Source organism: Amborella trichopoda, chromosome 1 (genome assembly GCF_054954075.1).
Source record: "Amborella trichopoda isolate Santa Cruz 75 chromosome 1, AtrichopodaSantaCruz75HAP2 v2.0, whole genome shotgun sequence".
Classification (NCBI taxonomy): Eukaryota; Viridiplantae; Streptophyta; class Magnoliopsida; order Amborellales; family Amborellaceae; genus Amborella; species Amborella trichopoda.
Genome location: NC_142336.1, coordinates 13,587,266 through 13,613,867, shown reverse-complemented (window position 1 = coordinate 13,613,867; position 26,602 = coordinate 13,587,266). Strand labels below are relative to the sequence as shown.

The window sequence follows — 26,602 nt, the reverse complement described above, 5'->3', positions numbered from 1 at the left end:
GCTACACCTGGGTTGTCAAGAGAATTCCCATCAAAATTTAATTTATAGCTTCTGTGCAAAGGAGATAGCCCTCGATCGACTGGCCTACACTTGACAACTCGAGAGAATACTAAGTTATTAATATTCAATCTCACATTCATCTCAGAGATGCCTCTACCTTCCTTAGTAATCTAGAGACAACTTGACATTGTATGCAGGATACTATTAAGAATTTTATTATAAGGAAGAACATCTCCTTCAAAAGTTCTTCTTTTGCATTCCTTCCCAATCTCCTAACAAACTCCTCCCCTACTAAGTTTCCAAATAACACACCCCAATTTTGGAAACACCATAAAGGCAAAGTAAGTAATAATACCCAACATATATTGAGGTAAAGCCACCATTATTTCGAAGATATTTAAGAAGAATTCCCAAACATTATAGACAAAACAACAATGCACAAAAAGATGTGAAAGAGATTCACCATCATTCTTGCACATCAAACAAATATTTGGGAGTACCTTACCACTTTTGACTGGATTATCAATAGTCAAAAATTTATTTTGCCCAGCTAACCATAAGAAACATTGAACCTTATGAGGTATTTGCCATTTCCAACTTGAGTAATCTGAGGTAGAGACCATGGCCAACAATCATGAAATCGTAAAACATACATAGATTTCACCATAAACAAGCCATCTTGTTCAATGTCCCAAACAAAATCGTCCTCCACTCCTCAAGCAATAAAAATTTCCTCTAGTTTAGCCATCAGCGATGTTAATTGTGACAACATCTCATCTTGACTTTAGTATAGGGGAACTGCACATTCCAAGCAACATGTTCCACAATAAAGTCATAAACATCAGATACCAATGCACCTTATCAAACAGATCTAAAAATGTTACTTTAAGTGGACAATCCCCAATCCACTTATGGTGCCAAAAAGAAATTTGAGTACTATTCCCCAAGCCCCATCGAACATTACCACGAAGATAAGGCCTACACAAGAAGATATCTATCCAAAAAACAGACCTCATTGTACTACTCCTACCCCCTCCAATCCACATTCCAAATCTATCAATTCCATATTTAGCTATCAGGACTTTGCACTATAATTGGTCCTTGAACTGTAAGTTACGTCACCACCACTTACATAACAGAGCTTCATTCATCAAAGAAATTCTCCTAATACCCAACCTTCCTTTTTAGGGGGTACAAATCATATCCCATCGTAATAGGTGATATTTATTTTCCTCACGTAAAGATTCTGATAAGAATTTCAATTTTCTTAACCACTCCACTCGGCATTTTAAGAAGGGACATCTGGTAGATTGGTAGGTTGACCATGCAAGATCTTAACAAAGTTACTCTACCACCCAAAGACAAATACTTTGGCTTCAACAAATCCAGTTTAACTTGAGCACGCTGAATGACCTTATCCCACACCGCAACAGTCAATCGAGTATCAGAGATCAGCAAACCCAAATAAGTGATAGGAAAGCATAAACTTTACACTCAAGAATAGCAGCCAAAACTTCCACTAAATGAGCATCACAATTAACACCTATCAAATTTGTCTTTGACAAATTTACTTTAAGGCCCAATGCCGCTTCACAACAATTCAAGAATCTACCAATATTCTTAATAAACTCCTCCTTTGCCTCACTGGAAATTAGAATATCATCTGCATATTGTAAGTGTGAAATAACTAGTTCTTCCTAGCCAACTCTGAAAGCAATGAACTATTGACCGTATTACAAAGCATGAGACTAAAGCATTCTGCATACAAGTGAATAAAAAAGGAAACAATGGATCCCCCTGCCTGAGGCCTCTAGAAGCTTTATAAAATCCTTTTGGGCAACCATTTATTTGAGCAGAGAAATGTGCAGAGGACAATCACCCATAAATCCAATTTCTCCATATATAACCAAAGCCCATTCTCTTCATCACTTTTACAAGAATACTCGATTCCATTCTATCATAGGCTTTCTCCATATTGAGTTTTATTACCGCCCCAGGCTCTTTACTCTCAAATATGGAATGGATACATTCCTGTGTAACCAAAATATTGTTAGTCATCATCCGATTTTAGATAATAAATGCTGCTAGAGGGCCGGAAATAATGTAATTCAGCACTTTCTTTAGCCTTTCTGCTTAAACCTCAACCACAATTTTGTACAAATAGGTTAGTAAACTGATCGGATTAATATCCGTCATTTCTTTTATGGCATATTTCTTAGGGATTAGTGCAATAAACGTGGAGTTAATCCCTTTGAACATTTCTCCCCTCAACATAAAATCCTTTACCATGTCCAACAATTCCCGAGGGAGCATTAACAAAAATCTTTAGAAAAAGCAAATTGGAAAACCATTCGGACCTGGTGCTTTGTTTCTTACAAACGCAAAAACTACATATTTAAGTTCATTTAAAGTAACATATACTTCTAGTTGGGAGACCATGTGAGTGGGCAGACCTTTGAAAGGAATGTGTTCCATTCTAAGAGTGAAATGTACTTATGAAGTACAAGCGCTATGGAAGTGATCATTCCATTTCGATCATCAATCTCAACAAGCCCGAAATATCATTCTGTTTACGATGAGCACTGGTTATGACATGGAAATATTTAGTGTTTAAATTACCGTCTTTCAGCCTTTTTACCTTAGATCTCTGTCGGCAATAAATTTCTTCCAATCTACGTAATTCATTTAGAGTATGTGGCTTCTCACTCCTAGCATTTGTAATTAACCCTTCATCCTGAACAGCGTCATCAATAATCTGAATTTTTGTCAAGGTACTATCAATTTTGCTCTTTACTGATATCTGTTCTCCGTTTTCCACTCAATCAACTTACATTTATTATTAAGTAACTTTTTTATGGAATTGAAAGTCCAGAGATCCAAAAGTGACAATATTCTCACAAGTAGATCTAATCAACTCCCCAATCCCCTCCTCCTCTAGCCACTCAATCTCTTTCCTCAAAGGTTTTGGGCCTCCTAAGGACTTACTTGAACTAAGAGAGGAGTATGATCTGAAAAGAGTCTAGGTAAAGCCTTAACAGAAGCTAAAGGGAATACTTCAAGTTATTCATTAGAGACTAAAAGCCTATTAATCTTAGCATTATAAGACTTTGTAGGATATTATTAGACCATGTATAAGAAGCACCCAACATCGGCATATCAAACAAGCTATTGCTCTCAATAATCTATTAAACAGTATCATGGAAGAATTGATGCTGCCTCCTGAAGAAGAGTCTTTAGGCAACTGAATCAAATTGAAATCACCCTCGATACAAAACGATAATTAAAAGTAGATATAACATTCAAAAAATCATTAAGAAAACATTCCTTAAGAGACTGCATATTAGGTCTATATACATTCAAAAATCCCCAAGAAAAAAAACCATGCGGATCATTAAACAATACTGCCAACCACCTATCTCCCAGAATAATGTCAAAACTCTGCAGAATATGAGGATTGCACAACACCCACAGCCCACCCGAAGCCCCTCAAAGTCAATACCAGCAAAAGCAACTGCCACAGAACCCCAAACTTCCCTCACTCCTATAACAGTAGGGCTAGGGAGCTTGGTTTTTTGTAATATCAAAATATCTGGTTTATACTTCCTTACAAAAAGGAGCACATCCCGCTTCCTACAAAAATCCCACAAACCCCTTACATTCAAGTTTAATATAATCATTTGAAAAGGGGAAGAAGAAGAACCTAGACCATCAAGGTTTGGCCCAAAAAACTACTGCTCCAGCAATAGTGACATATCTATCGACAATGAGCTTGAGTTCAAATCCGTCGCATCACTACTAACTTCCACATGTGCATCTTCATTTGACGTGAACTCCCTCATCATCAATTGAAGACGCTTAGCAGCCAACCTTGCTGAAGACCTAGTTGGCATAAACGACACTATTCCTTTAGTCTTTTTGGACCTCGTAGATAAAGCACTCTTGCCTCGGCTAGGGGTAGCAACCAAGACTTTGCCCTTCTCTTTTTTAGCTAACTCTTCAGCCTTCACCTCTGCTTTCATCTTCTTGCCTTCTTTCTCGGCCTTTTTCTTCTTCACAATCTCATCAAAAACCACCACATTAAGGACTTCATAATCTATGCCCATATCACGCAGCATTCTCCCAGCCAGACGCTCCTCATCAACAGCCACTTCATCCTCCGACTGATGATCAATAGCTTGATCACCTAGTAACAGAGGACTCACTTCCTCATGACGAATGACATTAAGTGGAGGAGAACTATCTTCCTCCACCAATGCAGAGCTAGGTTTAAAGACCATATCCTCATGCAAATCATTTTACTCATAAGGAACAACATTATCTAAAGCTTGATCATAGCTTTCCTCTTCTGACTTCTCAACCGGAATGATAACCACAGGATCTACCATTAGAGGATCAAAAGTAGGCCGTTTGTTAGGATCAATTTTCTTAGCAACTCTCCCTACATGGCTAGAGCTTCATGCTTGCAAAGGAGAAGATGGAACACAATAAGAGATTAAGCTTGGCTCAAGACTCTTTCTCTAGAATCGATTTAGAAGCCAGAACACTTCCCCTGACACTAGAGGGTCGTGAAGAGTTCTCCTTAAACCTTAAACACGTAAGGTAAGGCACCATCCACCGCCTTCCAAGCCAACTCTAAAAGATTGCAGCCCTTCCCAAGAAAAAGGTCATCATACTTAGCAACTTCCAAGATCCTATCAGGATGGTATGGTGTCAAATTTACGTTCCCCGTCAAATCTCCATTCCTACCTGTAAAACATGCAAACGTTGTGAGGTTTGATGGTCTTGCAGGAATACAAGAAGTAGTAGAGTGTACACCTTTAATCACCGATCGTACATCAGAATTTAAAATTTGAACTACAATCTGGTTTGCATGCTGATAATCTAGGAATCTCCACTGGTATCCAAATTTTTCGCACTTTCATATTGAATCACCATAATGTAATTGATGCTCTCTTCGCCTGCGATTACGTGCCTTTCGTTTATGTTTTTGCAACATAGAAAATTTCAAAATTATGTTGTCCTTTAGCATCACCAAACTGAAACTTTATTGGAATTTGCTTACCCTTGTTCTTTCTCATCTCAATCCAACCATCATCAATGGCTTGAGGCTGCTCTGTTGCCATTACATTAATATGAGGCTTAGCAATCTCTGAAAGTTGACCCTCCACTATAACATCTATAAGAAACCCCACATGCAGTCTGATTTTGCTTGGGGTAGGATTTCCCAGAAACCTCCTCATTTTAATTCTAACAAAAGAACATTTCTAATCTCCAAACAACTCCCTGTCAATATTGACATTAGTGTTCTTTCTAATCTCTACGCATTTCACCGCTCTACCAGAAATTACCTATGCCGCTACCGTACTCTAGCTTGGTAGTTTCCACCGCCTGTCCAGGGTTGAGTCCTGGGATTTGACGGTGGACTTTAAAAGCTACCTACAGATGCTTTACGCCCAATCATTCCGGATAATGCTTGCATCCTCTATCTTACTGCAGATGTTGGCACATAGTTAGCTGATGCTTATTCTTCGGATACCGTCACTCCTTCTTCTCATGGAAAAGAAGTGGGACAAAACTCTCCAAAATAAATGACAATCTTCTAAAAAATGGGCACATCCCAAACATGAAGAGGAATCCCACCTAATCTAACTCAAATCAAGCTCTTTAGAACAAAGGAATAATGAACCATACGATTCTAACAATCCAAATTTGGCAATTTATCACGAACTCAATAAAACCTGTAGAAATTTTCAAGTATTGGAATCATATTTCTCGACATTATTTGAATGAGTCCTTACTTTGATTGTTTAGAGCCTCGGCTCTATACAACTGCATCTTTTATCTTTTGTACGTGGAGGTCGCAATCATTCTTGTCCATTTAATTTCAAAATGGGTGGTCATAAGAAAGTCATTGAATATTAACAAAGTCCCTTAAATTATAGGGTGAGGTTTGTATAACAGTATAAGGTGTCCATCTTATACTATGCATGTAAGGTGCATCTCTAAATTTTATCAAAAGTTGTAGGAGTGGTGTCGAAATCTTAGGATGGTCTGAAAACCTATGTTCAACTCTAATAATGAATTTGAAATTTCAAAACCCTTGTGGATCGAACCTATCTTACATACTTAAAAATCTTGAAAATAGATGGACCATATAACTTGTTGCATGATGCACTATCTTTAGGTCTTAAAAATAAATTTTTTTTTTCTTAAAATTTATATATCTCAAGGTCGAATGATCAATTGGAAGGTTTTCCAACTTTAAGACAGTCTTTTCTAAGGATTTTCGCGATACAACTTATTTCATAGCATAAGGTTGCAACCTTATACAAATGTTTTTCATATATGCTATTTTTGGGCTTCAAATTATTCTTTTATTCTATTAGATTATTAACTTGAGAGTTCTTTAACTGAGGACTTAAATTTTCTAGTATTGTTTTGACATGGGAATTTAGTATAAAGCCTTGTATTAAGTTGTTTTTATATCCGACCCCAACTAATTGGGATAAAGCTCGGATGGTGATATTAATTTTGCTTGTATAGCAGGATCCTTCAAACATGAGTTCTATAGATTTCTATTTTGCCGGATTTCAATCTTTTGAATTAGATTGACCATTTGGGTAACTAGGAAATAGTTTTCCTATGAGATTACCCATTTTTGTTTGGATCAAAAATCTAGGGCAAATTTTTTTTTTTTTTTTGCTATAAATCTTTTTCTTTATCCTGAGCCCAAAATGGATAAATCATTATCCTCTCCACAAACTAAAAATTTCAATTTCCCTACAAAATTTCCTTATAGAGACAAAAAAAAAGGGAAAATATCTCCTTACAAATAGAAAAGAGAAAAAACTTAATCTCCCTGCCAGATTTCCTTACTTTTCATCTCTCTCCTTAGCCCCTGTCTCTCCTTGTTAACAAAACTCTCTCTCTCCTCCACCTCTATCTCTCTGACACAACTCTCTCTCTCTCTCTCTCTCTCTCCTATCTATATCTTTCTTACCATTCTCATAAATCTTCATATATTTGTTTAAGGTCTGTGGCAGCAAGTGAAAGCGGAACAGTAGAAACCCGTCGGACTGTTACAACCATTGACCATACCGGAGTGGAAATGAGAACACATCACAATGGACTTTGTTTCTGGGTTGCCAAGGTCAAGTACGGGGGGCATGATAGTATCTGGGTCATTGTTGACCGATTAACTAAAGCTGCTCACTTTTTACCGGTTTGCACAACTTACATGTTGGACAAGTTGGCGCAGTTATACATCAGAGAAATTATAAAGTTAAATGGAATACCTATCAGCATCATGTCTGACAGGGACACTAGGTTCACGTCTAGGTTTAGGGCAAGTCTGCAGTCAACCTTGGGAACCAGGCTCACCTTTAACACCGCCTTTCACCCCTAGACGATGGGCAGTCAGAGAGAACCATTCAGACTTTGGAAGGCATGTTGAGGGCATGTGTTACTGATTTTAAGGGGAGCTGAGAGAACCATCTACCTCTATTTATCTTTTCTTGTTCATAGAGATATCTTATTACTTCTATCCTCTCTATCTCTATCACATTTTCCTCTTTAAACATTCCTTGTATTTAAGCCCTTCTCAAGGTAAAAATCCATCTTCCAAATTGCATTAAGATGCTATCGAAACAACAAAATATTTTCATGCAAAAAATGTACTTCACATGAAATTTTTTTTCCAGGAAATTTTTTTTTCAAGGATCCAAACGGGCATGGATTTTAATTTTTGAAAAGAAAAAGGCGAGTTTTGCCAAAATTGAGTTTTCACCTTAAAAGCTTTTTAAATACACCAATTGTACCCCCTATCCATTTCTATGTTCAAGTAAAGGACTACGTGATTCCCTTTCTATGTACCTCCTTCATAGATTTTTGTTTTTTTAATGGGCAGAATTTCTTTTTCTCTAAATTTTGCACATCAGGGTATTTTCTGATTCCATCTCTCTAAACCTCGTTCATAGATTATTTTTTAAAAAAATGGCCAGAATTTCCTTTTTTTTTTGGGTGAATAATGGGAAGAATTTTATTTTCTTTAAATTTTGCACATCAGGGTATTTTCTTTTTTTAATTATCTCTCTCAAGATTATTTTTTATTTTTATCGGGTATATAAATGTTCTCGCATTTATATATTCTTTAGATACATTTTTTTCCCTGTACTACATGCTAATTTGGCATATATTTATATACTCTTCTCTTTTCTCTGTATTATATGTCATGTTTTTGCAAGTAGTTGTTTTATTGCTGTTTTGCAGGTATTTCCTCTTTGTTGTACATGTGATTTTTGGGTATTTTTTTCGTGAATATATTTTTGTGAATAATATTCCTGCTTAATATGTGGGTTCTTTTGGTATATTTCCTCTGTGTTTCACATGCTTTTTAGAGTTACTTTTTCTTGTTTAATTTTGCCTTTTTCATTGTTTAAAAATTAATCAAATTGTGAAACCACCTCACAATATCATCCAATTAAACATAAAATTTTATATTTGAGCGCACCAAATCTGTATTTACCCCTACGATTACATCAATAACCCGAAATATATATGTGAGACTATCAGGAAGGAGAACACTTCCTCTCTCTCTTGCTCGTGTTGAATTCTACACATTTTTGGAGGGAGAAATTTTATTCGTGGGTTTTGATTTTTGAATGAACATGGGATTGCTCTTCTAAATGGAAAACTGCCAACTATTGTTGCAATCAGAATCTAGTTCCTTTTTTTATCATCTCTTTCTCTACATTCATTCTTAGTTCTAAATAGGATTTAAAAAATCGGCGACTCATCACGAAATAGCCCAGGTCGATCGGGGAATCAGTCATCCTAATCCAATTCTCTCTTAAAACAGAAAACTAGGCGTGTGTTAGAGGCGAATTAGTAATTTTTAGCTATAACTCGGTGAGTTGCTACAATAACACGGGCGATTCGCTACCGTAACACGCACGCCCATGCTACAATAGAACTTGTGATTTCACAGGCTTTCATAGAAAAAGCCATTTTTACAGAAAAAGCTATAAAAAATCCATTTTTTTTTATCAATAATGAAGGGAATAACTTTTTAAGTTCATAAAATATCAATTGGGCTTGGATCGAACCCAAGAAAAAAAAAAATTAATGAAATATTTGACTGAAATTTGGGGATTTTTGAGCGGATTAGGTTTTTCTGCCAAAACTCGATTTATGTGGTTGTTCTTCATCACTTTGATATTTCTTTTTTTTGGCTGAATGATCATGGTAGTGCATGCTTTCATCAAAATTAGGTACCATGAATTGTTGTTTTATGTGTTATTTTATGCTCTCTTTTTTGAGCCCATGTTCTTCCCCTTTCAATAAAAAAGCTGTTGGAAGCATACACACTCATCAAAATTCGTCGTTTTTATGAATCATGGAGGGGAATCACTTTTTAGGTCTATAAAACAATGATTAGGGTTGGATTGAACAAAAAAAATGCCGTATTGTGAATTTCTTGACTGAAATTTGGGATTTTTTTAGCAAAATGGGATTTTCTGCCAATTCAAGATTTTAGTGGCCATTTTTTATCTATTTGATCCATTTTTTTGCTAAATGATCGTGGTAATATAGGCTTTTATCAAAATCAGGTACCACGAGTTGTTTTATATTTTAGTTTTGTAATTATTTTTTTTAAGAGAGATTCTTTTTTTGGAGAGGGTTTGGTTTTCCACAAAACGTTGAATCATGGAGCTATTCTCCATCGATTTGATCCAAATTTTTTTTCTGAATGATCGTGTTAAGACTAGATTTCACCATAATATATATATATATATTTTGAGATCTCTGTACATGAACACTTATAAGGTCGATTTTTAGCAAACATATTTTAAAGCACGATCTTTATAGCTTGGCCTTTTCACACAATAAACTTGTACCATAATTTTAACATATTTTCTTGTAGCATATAGCTTGGCCTTTCCTTATTGTTTGAAGTATTTTATATACGTTTCCATGACCATCCCAAAGCTCTAATTTGCCGCCTATATGTAATGAAGTCGTTCATCCGTACAATTTCTTTTAGGCTTTCTAATACGGGTTCTCATTTGTAGCTTAAAATCTATTAGTATCGATATTATGTTCAACTATTCTTGTATGTTGTAGAATAATTTAAGCAAAACCAGTTGGTTTCATACTTAGTTTCTGTAATATATGGAGTTCCCCATGGTTTTTAAATCCATCATACTCTATTCATAATATTAGGTACACCATATAGTAGGTCCCATGCCATAGGTTAAGCACTCTGCTTTTCTGGTATAAGGGTCTTCCAAATCCTTGATTTTTTTTTTTTGTCTTCTCCAATTATTATTTTGGTTCTCCATTCACTTGCACTGAGTTATTCATACCTTATATCTGGTAATTGTTATTTTGAATTTTTGGTCTTTTACCTCGTTGGAAAAACCACAGTTCTTGGCACTATTGAGTGGCCCTAGCTGTTTTGGTATTATAATGGAACACAGTTCTCTAGCTGGTATTTATATGAACAAAAAAGATAACTTCATGAACTACCTCTACATATTATCAATTTACATGGTGATTATTTTTCATGTTGAATTGTCAAGTTCATTTTTGAACATTTATATCTTAAAACAGTTGAACCATAACGCTTTCTAGGGAAGACCCTGCATCGCAATATGGGGTCAGACTTGCTCTCAACAAAAAAGATAAAATTATTTGTAATTCTTGTAAAAAAGTGATAAATAATTGGGTACATAGGTTTAACCAACATTTGACAGGGTTAAAGAGAGATGTTTCTGCGTGCCCTAGTATCCTTAACAATGTAAGAAAGCAGATGGTGGTCATTATCAAGGCTAACAAGGGGAAAAAAACACAAATAAGTTGATGAATGAGGAGATAGTTGGCTTATATACGTCACCAAGCGGGATTGATCCAGAAGATCAATATAATCATGACTTAGAGATAGCCATCAAAATAAGCTTACAAGAAACATACCTTTGGGAAAGAGGGTTCGAAATGTCTGGTGGTTGTGGCATGGGCACGCATAGCGAGCCCAGCTCGAGCATGCATGACGGGTTATGCTTGAGTATAAATGGCTTGTCTAGCTCAAACATGTATGGATACCAGACATTGATGAAATTGTTTGTGGCTTATGTAGGAGCACTAGTATTGCAGGTCATGATCGCATAGACTCATTCCTCTCAAAGCCCAGGTCACAACAAATGACCCTCAAAGGTATGGTGAAAGGTACAAGGAACTTGATGTGCATATATATTGGTAAAATGATTATATGATAAAGGGATCAACTTTGATGTATCCAATGGCCTATATTTCTCGCTTATGATTAATGCAATCTAGAAAACCAGACCCGAGGTAAAGCCCCCAATAACATATGAGCTTAGTAGACCGATCTTGGATGAAGAGGTGGAGAAAGTTAGAAAGTGAATTAAAGAATATAAGCAAAGTTGGCCAAGAACAGACATTACTCTCATAAGTGATGGTTGGTGGAATAAAATTAGTCAGAAGGAATATCTTAACTTCTTGGCCTATTGCCCAAAAGGTACAACCTTCCTGTCTAGCAAAGACATCTCACGGATAAAGAAGGATGCAAAGTTCTTGGTACAAGTATGTGACTAAATAGTGGAGGAGGTGGGAGATAGGCACGTAGTCCAGTTTATTACGGACAATGCGAGGGCTTGTGTTTCTACTAGAAATAAGTTGACGGATAAGAGAAAGCATCTACTATGGACCCCATATGTTGCACACATCATCGATCTTATGTTAGAGGAGATCAACAAGATCCCAATTGTGAAGGAGACTCTAGAGGCAACGAGGTCCATTACAAAATTTATATATAACCACTATTTCCAAAAAACTTTAATGTATATTTAAATAACCTTTCTCCATCTATGTTTTTTCTAGGTTTCTACTTTAACCCAAATTTTTTCTATTTGACACCTGAGCATCACAACAAAATTATGGAAAGGGGTCTGATATATTGTTAGCAGGCTGAATAGAAGCCAACGAAACCAGGTAGAGGCAGTACAAGAGGTAAGAGTCAATATTTGGGTAAGAACTTCATTGAATTGTTATATTTGTGAGGGATAACTAATGCACTAAAACGAAATAATTGTTTTTCAGATTTCTATATATAGGGATGCTATAAGATCCTTCGGAACTAGACTTGTCAGGAATTCTCGAACTAAGATAGATCCAAGTTAACCCCTAACTAACATGTTGTTCTTTTATATCTTTAATCTTATGAAATATTCTTGCCCTTATAATGCTTTTTGCATTTTAATCCAGCTGAATGATGAGAGATGTATGGTAGTGATGCGCATCACCTAAGGATGATAGACATCAATGTGCTCTCTCAGACATATTCTGCTACCGGGTGTGAGTCAAACTGGAGTACATTCTATTGGTTGCACACCACCAAGGAGGAATCGACTCGCTTCGGAGAGGATTCATAAGCTAGTCAACATTCATTACAATTTGAACCTCCGAGAGAGGCAAATAAGAATGAAGCTTGAAGACTACAGCCTAATAAACTTAGATACAATACTTGTCACAGACACAACAGAGTAATGCGTAGTGGAGGAAGATGAGCCAGTGTTGCGTAAGAGAGTGTTTGTTGAGATTATCGGTGAGGTAGATGATGAAGAAAGTAATGAACAACATGAAAGAGGAAGCACCCGCCCACATATCCACAAGTCGTCAGAGATTTCGGTGGTATTGCACCTAATGAGGGAGAGGGGAAAGGGGTATAAGGAGAAATGAGAGAGATGAAAAATTCAGATGCCACCCAATCCCAACCAAATTATTTATATACCAAGCCCCAACAATAAGAGGGTAGGGGCAAGCATGATAGTGTAAGTGAGCATGAAGGATGGATAAGTTTTAGGGATTTTGGATTAGGAACATAACAAAATATTAACACTCAAGGATTTGGGTATAATCAGGTGGCTACTAATTTGGATGATTTGTTTATAGATTAAATCAATGAATTGTAATGCAAATTCAATAAATGACATCAGCGTGACCAAGATGAAGAACAACATCATCTTTCATTTTGGTTTTAGGTCGTATTTTACGAATTGTATGCTTTATTGCAGTCTATGTATGATTATATACTTTATCCATGATAATTTTATATTTTTTCTTTTATGTGATATAAATTTAATGGTTAACAATAGTTTATACAGGAAAGGAAGATCTCAATATTTGTATATTGATGCAAAAAATACAAGTTATTAATGTAATACTATCATTTCTTATTGAATTCCTAAACAACAAAAATTTATAATGATATTATATATATATATAGATCTTCTAGGATTAACTTAAAAACAACAAGTTCACGTTAGATTAAGTTGTGAACCTCATTTTTACCCTCTTTACCCCTATACAATTTGAATACCAAAACCTATTGAAGGGCATTTGTGACTTTTACTTCAAAATTGAAAAAACATACTTCAATGTGGTAAAATTTGAATTCCAAAATTTAAAGCTCATCTCAATCTCTTCTCTCTCACATACTTTTCTATTTTATCTCTCTCCTTACCGTCCCCCATCCTCTCTCTCTCTTGATCTCTCGCCTTGCCCTCCCCAGCTCTCTCTCTCTCTTGATCAGAAAAAATGCCAAAATGCCAGGCAAAAATGGAAGTGCTCTTCTGCATAAGGAATATTTTCTTTTTTTGGTGAGATTTAGATAGCTTTATTTGGGTAAGATTTTGGGGATTTTTTTTTTGGTGAAAGATTTTTTGAGTACGATTTTAGTAGGTTTTATTTTGACTTGAGATAGTCGCCTCTCTCTCCTTGCTGAGGCCCGCCATTTCTTTTTGGCATTTTTGTTACAGATAGACACCTTTAGTTTTTACCTCGAGAAAACCCTAATTTTCACGTTCATGTGATCCCAGCTATGGAGATCTCCGATCACACCAGGTACGAATGCCACACTGAATGCCATTTCTTTTCTTTTTCTTTTTCTTTTATCTATGGGATTTTTTTTCTAGAATTTACTTTGTTGATCTATGTGTTGATTGATTTGTTGGTGTAGGGTTCTTTCTTCATTATGATTTTTCACTGTATTTGGGTTTGTTGATCTATATATTGACTGATTTGTTGATGTAGGGTCTTTCTTCATTTTGATTTTTCACTGTATTTAGGTTTGTTGAACTATATGTTCACTGATTTGTTGGTGTAGGGTTCTTTCTTCATTTTGATTCTTCATTGTATTTGGGTTTGTTCAGGAATTCTGAAAATGCCACCCATCGAGTGCAGTTTATGATATCTTGTGAACATAGAAAAGAAGTAACAAATAAGAGATCACCTTCTCCCAAATAGAAGCAATCGTCTCCAAGTAAGGCATTCAATTTATGATACCTTGGTCACATACAAATATGTGATGTTCCCTTTATAAAAACCTGGGATTTTTTTGTTGCCACCAAAGGCTATGTAGGTAACTTATTGCTCCAATGAATTTCATTTTCATTTTTCAGTTTATATCTTGTCTTGAATTAGGTTTCTGTCACAAAGTTCTTTCATGGCTTGATTTCTTTTGAATTCGTGATGTTCCCTAGAAGGGCTTGGCCTTATATATTCAATAATGATTATTTTCAATTTATTGCAGAGTCCAAATGTTTGAAAATATGCCCCAGCCATATTTCATGTTTTGATTCCATGTTTTCCTTGATTATGCAATTCTTTTCATACTTAAAGGATTAAATTTGGAATCAAGTGAATGATTTATTATTATTTTCAGTAAAATAATTATCTGATGATAGGAAAGGCCGGAGTAATGGTTTTATTTATTTGATGATTTCTTGTTCTTTTCATAGCTAAAGGATTAAATTCTATGGAGTAATGGTTTTATTTGTTTGATCCATTCTCCGCCTTGCTAGACTTGAAGAATTAGGATCAAGAATTGGGAGATTCACAACTTACTCTGCGTATTTTGAATGGGGAACTGTATGGGGCAGTGAGAGTAGAGCCTTTGGTTTGAAGCAGTGTTTAAAAAAACGCCGAGTCGAACCGAACTTGCCCGGTTCGACTCGGGAATCGCCATGGACGGATCGAATCGGGGAAAAAACGGGAATCATCCGGTTCTAAAGAGAACCGGACGATTCTGTATGGTGACTTGCCAATTCACTGTACGGAATCGGCGAGTCCGTACGGTGAATCGGCGAGTCCCGATCGGAATTTATTTATTTATTTTTTTGTTGTAATACTTGATCGATTTTTTTGTAATCCATGATCGAATTGTTTTTATTTTTTTATAATCCATGATCGAATTTTTTGTTTTTTTTTTAGTTTTTGTAACCCATGATAGAATTTTTTGTAATCCATGATCGAATTTTTTGTAATCCATGATCGAAATGTTTGTTTTTTTTTCTTGTAATCCATGATCGAATTTTTTATTTATTTATTTTTTTTTGTAACCCATGATAGAATTTTTTGTAATCCATGATCGAATGTTTTGTAATACATGATCGAAATGTTTGTTTTTTTTTTGTAATCCATGATCAAAATGTTTGTTTTTTTTTTTGTAATCCATGATCGAATTTTTTGTTTTTTGCTTTTTTTGTAACCCATAATAGAGTTTTTTGTAATCCATGATTGAATTTTTACTAATCCATGATCGAATTGTTTTTTTCTTTTTTTGTAATCCACGATTGAATTTTTTGTTTTTTTTTGTTTGTTTTTTTTTGTAATCCATGATCGAATTTTATGTAATCCATGATCGAATTTTTTGTAATCCATGATTGAATTTTTTGAAAATTTGTGATTTTTTTTTTAATCCATGATCAAATTTTTTTTTGTAATCCATGATAGAATTTTTTGAAAATTTGTGATTTTTTTTTTTAATCCATGATCGAATTTTTTTTTGTAATCCATGATAGAATTTTTTTAAAATTTGTGATTTTTTTTTTAATCTATGATCGATTTTTTTGAAAATTTGTTATTTATTTTTTTTAATCCATATTATTCAAAGAGAAAATGAGAGAGATGATGATTTTGAGGCCACCCTATCCCAGCTATATTATTCACATATCGAGTCCCAACAGCAACAATGTAGGGATGAGCACGACAGTGCAGGTGAGCATGAAGGATGGACAATCTTTAGGGATTTTAGATTGGGAACACAACAAGACACTAACACTCAGGGATTTGGGAATAGTCAGACGCCTGCAATATCGATGATTCGTTTTTAGATCGAATCAATGAATTGTTAAACGAATTCAATCAATGGCACCAGCGTGACCAAGAAGAACAATAACGTCGTCTATCATTTTATTTTTAGATCATATGTTACTAATTTTATGCTTTATTGTAGTCCATGTATGTTGATATACTTATTCCATGATAATTATATGTTTATCTTTTTGTGTGATGTAAATTAAATGTTGCATGGTGGTTCATGCAGGGAATGAATATATCAATATTCGCATATTCATTAAAAAACATGAAAATTCTTTATGGAATACCCTCATTTCTTATTGAATTCCTAAAAAACAATATTTATAATGAATTTTAATAATTTTTTCGGATTTTTTTTTAAGCTTTATTCTGACCGATTCACCCGATTCTCGATCCGGATCGTCGATTCGCCGATCCGGATCGATTTTTTAGAAGCCCGATCCGGGTCACCGATCCTTTTTTTAAACCATTGGTTTGAAGTGTGGGGTGAAGATATTTGGTTTCAAAACCATAAAGTAGAAGGCATGAGAGCTTCTCTTATTTTCAAGGCCAAAAAATATTCTTGATAGTGATAGAGAGAGATGGAATGCAAGCAATGCTAATGGCGATCTCACTCTCTCTTAAATTTTAAAACAATTGATGTATTTTATCTTGTGCCTACATGAATAAGGTTTTTCTTATTCAGTGGGAAGTTGTGTTTTGACCCTCTCTCTCTCTCTCTCTCTCTCTTTATATGCCATGTATTTCATACCTATGTGATTCGTGCCCAATTGCAGTTCTATTCTATCCTCATAAAGCTGGAATGGTATACCCATAACCCCTGCATTATTACTTCCAGTAAAGAAGAAGAGATGATCAATTCGATCCTTCCAATTTAATGAAACAAGAAACGGTAATTAGATTGAAAAAGCCATTTTATTTTACAAGAAGTGAATAAAAAATCAGTTTAGGAGCCGATTCTACTCGACATAGTGGTCCTTTGAGTTGTAGAAGTGTAGAAGTTGGGTTTTCCCAAGTTTTAAATGACAATCAGACTCTCTCAGTCTTACTGCCAAAGGTGAGTTTTACCTTTATATTACTTTTCTTTTTATGTTTAAGCTGGTGCATTTTTTCAACTCTTGCTCACTCAAAGGGGGGGGGGGGGTTCTTCATCTTCATTATTTTTTTCGAAAAATGAAAAACTTGCATGAGTCTCAATACAAACACATCTTATGTCTTCTTGCAGCCGCATGAATTTCTTATGAACATACCTTATAGAATTTGTGTTTGAGTATCGTCCAAGAAACATACAATACTTAACTCTTGGTATTTTAGGGGTGCCCTTATGATCTTGTGAGTTTTAAGAATCTACGCATTGCTGCCCAGTTGTGCCTGCCATACCTCAATTTCATATTTCAAAATCAATGACATATCCACAAAGGGACAAAGAATGACGCTTTGCTTGAAAATCCTATTTAGTGAATTAGCAAAAAATGGAGCATTTAATCAAGTAAAAATATATTCAATAAATTTGATGCACAACGTCGATATTGCATCCACATTTCAACCTTACAATAATCATTATGTACAACTCCAAAATTACATATACAAAGTTGTCACATGTAAATGCTCAAAAATCTCATATGCAACGTAGCATTTCTAGCCCCAAAATTGTGACAACATCACACCAAGAATGGTGTTCTTTAACATATAATGATGACTTATTAAATTAATCTCTTCTTAATGGACAATTCCTATAATCATGGTCAGTTTGGCCGCATGAAGAACCTTACAATGTCTAGGTTTCTTGGCAACTTCAATATGGGGCTTTAACCTTTTTTCAGGATGATGCCCTTTTGTGATAGACCGAGCATGGTTTTTTACATGGATGCTTTCACAATGAAGTCTATTTTCATCCTCTTCAGTTACTAGACTTGCATTAGATGTTTAATCAACCATAGGAGACCTCATGCATTCTACTTCTTCAACATGTTAAAAAATTCTTGAAAATTGCTCCATAATGAACTTGTAACAATCATCAAATATTGCACCTTTTGTATCGATTGTTGATGCTAATGATTGTATAGTTTGGACACGCTCAACATATGCAGTTGATGTGCTTGAGCTAACATTTGATATCAATGATGTAGAGCGCCTCTAACATTTTGGCAGATATCGGTGGTTAGGTGCCTCGATCTCACCCTCGGGTCGGGATGACTTGATGGGTGGCTCTAGGTTCAAGATCGACTTAAGAACTGAGATCGCTCTCTCGTGAACCGCATAAAGGAGATACGGGTAGAAATATCAACCGGTGAGAGAGGAATTGAGTCATGAGGTGGGACTTACCTCACGTGGATCCGTGACACGATCGGGCTAATTCGCATGGGCACCCTTTTAGATCATGAAGAATGCCCCTTGGCCTGTGGCCTGGTTCAGAATCGTCACCCTTGGCTTATTTCTTCTTACTTGAGACGACACACACATATTAGAATATAGACAAGTGGGTCTGAGGACCCCACCTTGTTATAGGGTGAGCACACACGTGCGTATGTACTCAAAGGAAAACAAAAAATGACATGATTGAGTTTGTGTCGATTCGATAGCCTTACGACATCTCCTTGTCTGTTTGACGGCTAGTCTGTTTTTCACCTAGTACTTCAAAGAAAAGAAAGGGAAAGAAGTTGAAGGCTGGTCTGCTTTTCACCCAGTACTTCAGAGAAATAAAGAATGATGAAATTGAAGGCTGGTCTGCTTTTCACCCAGTACTTCAAAGAAATAAAGAAAGAAGAATTGAAGGCTGGTCTGCTTTTCACCCAGAACTCCAAAGGAAATGTGTATTTTGGAAAATAAAGAGAACTTGAAAAAGAATGAAGGCTAGTATGTCTTTCAACCAGTCCTTCAAAGAAAATATATATTTTAAAAAGAAAGGAGAGACGAAGGCTGGTTTGGCTTTCACCCAGCACTTCAGAGATAAAGTGCATTGTTTTGAGAAGAGGAAAATATGAACGAAGGCTGGTTTGTTTCTCACGAGATCCTTCAGAGATGGAGAAAAAGAAGTGTTTACTTTAGAGAGAGGAAAGAGAAAAGAGATGAGAGAAGGTGAAAAAAAAGAGAGAAGAAGTTTGATTGGGCAGCTAGACTGTCACGATGGCAAGATCGGCTCGGTGGCTAGTCTAGCGCAGCAGGTAGACGACACGGTAACTAGACTGGCACGCCGGCTAGGCTGCTCGATGATAAGACTGGCACGACGGATAGTCAGGTGCAACGACTGATATGACACGGCAGTTAGACGGGCACGCTAACTAGATCGACACGACTGCTAGGCTGCCTGGTGACAAGACTAGCACAGTAGTATAAGACTCAGCCTGCCCTCTGGTCAAACAGGCAAAGAAAAGAAAGGGGAGAAAGGAGGAAGAAGTCGTGCTCGGTAGCATGCACTGCCGTGCAAGACATAAAAGAAAGAGGAGAACGGAATGGCACGCCCGGCAATGTGTGCTGCCGCGCAGAACAGAAAGGGGGGAAGAAGAAATATCACACTCGACAGTGCTCATTGCTGTGGATGACAGAAAGAAGAGAGAAGAAAGAGAGGATCACGCTCGGTGGTGTCCACTGCCGTGCGAGACAGAAAGAAGAGAGAAGAGAGAGAGTAGTGCGCGACAACATTCACTGTCATGGAAAAACAGAAAGAAGAGAGAAGAGAGAAGAGAGAAGAGAGAAGAGAAGAGAGAAGAGAGAGAGATAGTTGTGCTCGACAGTGTTCACTGCTGTGCAAGACAGAGAGAAGAGAGAGAGAGTCGTGCTCGACAGTGTTCACTGCAGTACGAGATAGAGAGAAAAGAGAAGAGAGAGAAGGTCGCACTCGGCAGTGTTTACTGCCGTGCAAGACAGAGAGGAGAGAGTAGAGAGAGAAAGGAAGAGAAAGGAAGAAGAAGAGAGAGAAAAGAAAGAAGAAGAGAGAGAAAGGAAAGAAGAAGAGAGAGAAATGAAGGCAGAGAGAAAAAGAAGAAGAATAGAGAGAAAAGGAAAGAAGAGAGAGAAAGGAAGGAAGAGGAGAGAGAAAAGGAAAGAAGAGAGAAAATGAAAGAAGAAGAGAGAAAAAAAGAAGAGAGGGAAAGAAGAGAGGGAAAGAAGAGAGATAAATAAGAGATAGAAAGTCATGCTCGACAGTATTCACTGCCGTGCACGACAAAAGAGAGAAAGTCGTGCTCGACAATATTCACTGTTGTGCACGATAGAAGAGAAAGAAGAGAGGAGAGAGAAAATTACCTCTGAAGCTTAGGGGTACCATCCAATTTTTCTCTCTCCTTTCTCTCTCTCTCTTCAAGCCGTGACAAAAAACTTAAGCAAAAGAGAATTTTTAATTAAAAGAGAATTTTCTTTTACATGTAGAGGGTACGTTCTTATATAGAAGTGGGGCTCAAACATGGGTGGATGATACATTTCTAACTTACTTGCTAAAAATTAACAATTAAATGAACTAAAGAAAATTAAAAAAATGGGGGCAAAATGATGATTTTTCCCCTATACCAACAATCCGTGAAATTCTGAATTAGTCCTTGTAATGGCCATGCGATCTTCACGATCTTTCGGGCTTCATTCGAGGTCAGCTCAGGAAGACGATCGTTTTGATACCCTTTTCGAACAATGGATTGGACTCTCAGGCTATGATCATGATGTGGCAAAAACATGGGAAAATATGCGATATTAGATTTAGGATTCAACCCGTTTCTTAGTGTTTTTTCGTCGGTTTATTCATTGTAGTGTGACAAGCATTTTGCCATGATCGTTTTACAAAAAGAATGGCTCGATTTGGTACTTGGATGACTATTTTCCAAATTGGAAAACTTTGGCTGGAGTTTTGATTTCGATGGCCGGAATTGTAGCAACTTCGGACTCATCATGCATCAAATCTAACCCTCCATCATGTGCGAGGTTTGGCTCAGATGAAGCCTCTTACCTCGTGCTCGTAATGGGTATGGTCTGAGGTCGATCCGACACGCAAGCATCGTGATATGGTTGTTTGATCGAGGAGAAATGTTGGACGTTTCTTGCTACTTTGAAAGTTTTCCGACAGAGTTCTCTCTTCGATTTCTTTCTGCTAGGGTCGTGTCATCGTGCGTGCCACATATCAAATTGACCAGGTTATCGAGATGAACATGCTCCCAAAATTTGGGCTCTATCAGACTCAGGATGAGGGAGATATGACCATGAAAAGTTTGCCCCCGAAATTGTGATGCACAGTTTCTATTAATGGAAACCGGTTCGCCAAGGGTGCACCATAATAGTGTACGACCTACCCATTTTGGGTAATATGGTCATAAGCACCTGAATGCATTGAAAATTGGTACCCGATGGTTTTCGACCATCCAGAATTCAATGGCAATAGTCTAGAGACCATTTGATGCTCAAATAATGGTGCTGTAGTTCAAAGTCCATTTTTAGCATGATGGAGGCAAAATTTCTCGAAATTGTTTCTTCATCTTCACTGCCTAAAACTCGTCGGATTGCAATGAAACTGCGCAGGTGATTTTGAGAGACCCTTAGGCACGATCTTGAGCCTTCTTGGGCCATTATGAGACTGTAAAAAATTTCACTTCTGGATCAGGGCTTATTGACCTACGACTTCCAAAGTCCACAGGAATTTTGGCGCCTGCGAGCTTAGGTCGTGAACTGCTCTCTCCTTATTCACACCGAGGATACAAGTGATGGAAAATGACCTAAAATAGATTGCCCCATTGAATGTTGTGCTTCGAGAGAAGCGATAAGCACAACATTCGGAACGAAGTTGTTCCTTCGACTTTAGTTTTCTTCCTGGCCACCGGATCACATGAACGCCAAAAGGACACTCGTGCAAAGCTGCCTTTTGGAGGGGTGACCAAGGCGCTCTGACTGCTGGGGGCCTTGTTGTGGACCTAGACTTGGAGACTTTTGGGGATGTGTTTAGAGTCCTCACCCTTATCGGACATATAAGATGCTTTTAGAGTCTTCACCCTTGTCGAAAATACAAGATTCTTTTAAAGTCTTCACCCTTGTCGGAATTTTTGCAGCTTTATTTGCTGCTACACCAGGTTTTCTTTGACATGCGGGGTACCTCTGTGGGCCCCATCCTACCAAGCTCAGTCGGTGGCTTTTTGTTGGCCTATCCCGAATGTCAGGTCCGACAAGGGAGGGATTTTGGCGAGGCGGCCTTGAAAGGGCGCTACCCTAATTGCTGTGGGTAGGTATTTACCTAATTTGACAGTTTCTTGCCTTGTGATGGATCTTGAGGGATGAATTTAACGTTTACACCCCGTTGGACGTATGACGGGATGATTTTAAAGTCTATACCGTATTGGACGTATGAGTAGCATTGTTTGCAGCCTCACTAGGTTTGCTTGACTTGATTTAACAGTTTCTTGCCAATGAATGATATTGTCTTTTGTTTTTGGGTCCCAATAATAGGGTATTCTGCTACTAAGGAATTTTCAAGAAATGCTGGCTGAAGCCGTCTATGGAGGCGAGCGCTGCATCAACCTGCTTATTGGTCTAAGCGCTCTCTTGGGTTTTTACTTAGACAGGGGAAGTGGTGCCATAGAGACGGTGGTTAGGTGCCTCGATCTCACCCTCCAGGTCGGGATGACTTAGTGGAGTGGCTCCGGGTTTGAGATGGACCCGGGACATGAGACCACTCTCTCGGAAACCACATAAAGAAGACGTGGGCAGGAATACCAATCGGTGAGAGAGAAATTAGGGTCGTGAGGAGGGACTTACCACACGTGGGTCTGTGACACGCTCGGGCTGCTCTCATGGGCACCCTCTTAGATCACGAAGAATGCCCGCTGGCCTAAGGCCAGCTCAGAATCAACTCCCTTGACTCATTTTTCTAAGTTCCTGCACACACACACACACACACACACGTGAGATGTCCAAACAAGCGGGTCTTAAGACCCTGGCTTGTCGAAGATGAAATAAAATAAAATGAAATGAAGTGAAGTGAAATGAAAATTAAAGTAGAATGAGATGAATAAAATAAAATTAGAAAAAAATGGAATTAGAATGGAAAAAAATAAAATGAAATAGGTAAAAGGAATGAAACAAAAAAAAAATGAGGTAAAGTGAAATAAAATAAAATAAAATAAAATAAAACAAGGTCATAAGAATAAAAGAGGTAATAAAGTAAATAAAATAAAGAAGATAAACATAAATTAAAATAAAATAAGTGGAGTAAATAGAATAAGGTAAAGGAATATAAGATGGAATAAAAGAAAACAACATAAAATAAACTAAGGTGAAAATGAGTAAAACAATATAATAATAAAAAAAGAAAGTAAGTTGGTCAAGGGAGGGGAAAGGCTTCGGCTATTAGGCTATTTAGATGAGAGAGAGAATGAAGTGCTCACTATCGTGCTTTAAGTGGGAGGCTGGACGAAACAAAAGGAAGAGAACGAAAGGGAGAAACAAAACAAAAAGAAGAGAGCGAAAGGGAGAACGAAACGAAATGTCGTGAAAAGAAACGAAACAAAGAAAATGAAATGAAGAGATGGAGGCGACAAGAAGAGCAGAGAGAGGATGGAAGAGTCGCAAGCGAGAGAGAGTGGCAGAACAAGTCAAAGTAGAGTTTGCCTACAACAACAGCTTTCAAGCTAGTATTCAAATGACGCCTTATGAGGTCCCTATATGGAAGAAAATGTAGGTTGCCCATCTGTTGGGATGAGGTGGGCAAACGAAAATTATTGGGGCTCAAAGTTGTCCAAATAACCTATGATAAGATTGCCTTAATTTGAGAGCGCCTTAGGGCAGCCCAAAGTCGCCAGAAGAGTTATGCCGATAATCGCAAGAGAGACCTCGAGTTTGAAGTAGGTGATCGAGCCTTCTTGAAGGTATCACCGACAAAGGGCATAATGAGATTCGGTAGAAAAGGAAAATTGAGCCCACAATTTATTGGGCCTTTTGAAATCCTTAGAAGAGTTGGGAGCATGGCATACTGGCTTGCCCTGCCAGCTCAATAGGCCAACATTCACAATGTTTTTCATTTATCACTGCTGAGGAAGTATCAACTTGACCCGTCTCATGTTTTGGAGTACGAACCAATCTCGCTCAGGGAAGACTTGACCTTTGTTGAATGACTTGAACGACCAATTGGAATATTCGACAAGAGAGTACAGGTTTTGCGTAATCAAGAAATCCCCCTAGTCCGGGTGTAATGGCAATATCATTCAAGAGAAGAATCAACACGGTAATGTGAGAACGAAATTTGGGAGAAGTACCCCACGTTTTTTATTAACATCAACATGATTTTGAGGACAAAATCCTTTTTAAAGGGGAGATGATGTATGAACCACAAATTTTTTCAGTCATGAGACGCCCACAACAATAGTGTAGTAGAAGAGGCTTAGAGCCGTGTGCGTAGAAGAGAGGGGGAGAATGAAACATCATCGCGCGTGAATTGGTGTAACGTCCCGCGTGAAAGGGAGCATCACTGCGCATGAAGTGGAGTAACGCCAAGCGTAAAGTGGAGTAACGCCGCGCGTGAAAGGGAGAATCACCGTGCGTGAAGTGGAGTAACGCCTCGCGTGAAATGGAGCAGCGCCATGCGTGAAGTGGAGTAACGCCGCGTGTGAAAGGAAGCATCACTGCGTGTGAAGTGAAGTAACGTCGCCTGTGAAATAGAGCATCGCCGCGCGTAAAGTGGAGTAACGCCGCGTGTGACATGGAGCATCACTACGTGTGAGTTGGAGTAACGCCGCGTGAATGGAGCATCGTCGTGTGTGTAGTGGGGTAACGCCGCACGTGAAGGTGAAGAATGAGTAGCACCGCGCATGTCACTGCCTCGAGTGTAAGGAAAAGATATGACTGCTGCCAGCACCGTACTTGTCAGATCCGTATGTGTCAGCGCTGCACTTACCAGTGTCGTACACTCGGCTACAGTGGATCCCATCTACCGTGGGTACTTAAGCCCTCTCCCCTCCCCTTTTAGTGTCGTTTCACTTACTTGTCTCTCTCTGTCTAAGAAGCAAAGTGAGAGTGAGCTGCTACCCTTGGAGATGCCATTGCTTGGAGCTCGAGTGGCCTGCGAGTGGGAGATTTGAAGGCACCGTGAACATCAGGTAAGTAGATTTAGCATCTATGCATCAACAAAGTTTGTAGAAGTCAATATTAAGTATTGAAAGTGAGTAAGACGATAAGATGAAAAATGTGAGTATGAATGGGTTAAAATGAGAATGAAATTCTAGATTCGTGCCTCTAAATACTATGATTGATTGTGCAAGGTAGATGATATTTTTAATCATGAAATTTTTGTAAATAGTTCACTTGTGAGATTAGTTTAATATGGGCAAGGTTTTGCATCAAGAGGTGTTTTGGTTTGTGAAATGTTAAGTGTCCTTCAAAGCATGTTAAACTTGAGAATGAGAATTTCTAGAATTATGACTGCTCTTGCAACGAACCTTTCACTAGCCAAATGGTGTCCAAATGGGGCCAAACCAGTTTTGAATGAAATATATGCTCGTTTATTTCAATTTTTCTTTTTACAATATATTAAAATTTCGTATGGGTTAAGAGATATACCTCAAAATGTAAGGGTATATTACTGTCCACAGTTGTTGGGATTTCCAGCAACTGTCACCTATTTTGCACCACATTTTGATCCATCAAATGATGACCAAACGCCTTAAAACCATCACCATTTGAAAAATCTATGAATAAAATTAAAGTTGCATATTGAACTCATTTTGAAATTCCTCATAAATTAAGAAATATGCCTCGAAATGTGAGGGTATGTCACTGTTCACAACTGCAAGGAACTTCCAGCAACTGTCACTCACTTTATGCTGAGGTTTAGACCTCTCAAATGTTGTCCAAATACCTTCAAACCATTGCCATTTTTAAGATCCACGTGTAAGCCTAAATTGCATGTTTGAACCATTTTGGAATTTTACGCCCCCGAGAAGAAGGGTACATCACCGTTACACGTCACATAAATTTTAGTCCTATGCTCGTATTTTGTTCTCTTTTTTTGGATTGTTCTCTAAGTAACTCAAGTGGCGCAACGTTATCTTTGATAAGCGATAAACATGAGTGTTATGTGATAATTTTCATGTGATGTATACTAAATTCCATGGTGTTATGTGAACGGTGCGATGCAGCTATGCATTATGTAAAAATTTATAAATGCAATGTTACTGTGATAGTCCCATGACAAATGTTACATGACAATTACCGTAATGCTAATACTGATTGCTAAGCGTAAATGCAATCTGATATCTCTCATATAATGGGTGTTTTATGCTAGGTGTCATAATGTTATGCAACTGTTGGATAGTTCGGAATAAGACTCATCTTTACATGATCAAAATTTGAATTATCTGTCATAAGGCATTGATTTAGTATGAATGAATTAAATGCTTGCGCATGATATGATGCCATGATAATAACCACTATGCAATGGGACTCCTATTGGTAGTGGGTA

The 26,602-nt window shown here is 37.4% G+C and overlaps 1 long non-coding RNA gene across 2 annotated transcripts; it reads left to right on the top strand.

The window, feature by feature from the left end:
* The first annotated feature begins 13,511 nt into the window (after positions 1-13,511).
* Positions 13,512-16,375, top strand: LOC110008146 (uncharacterized). Of its 2 annotated transcripts, none has more exons than XR_016045154.1 (3): positions 13,512-13,676; positions 13,836-13,920; positions 14,229-16,375. It is a non-coding gene; the product is annotated as an uncharacterized LOC110008146 (long non-coding RNA). The 2 variants fall into 2 exon arrangements; XR_002282715.2 differs by having other exon boundaries at positions 13,512-13,701.
* Positions 16,376-26,602: the final 10,227 nt, after the last annotated feature.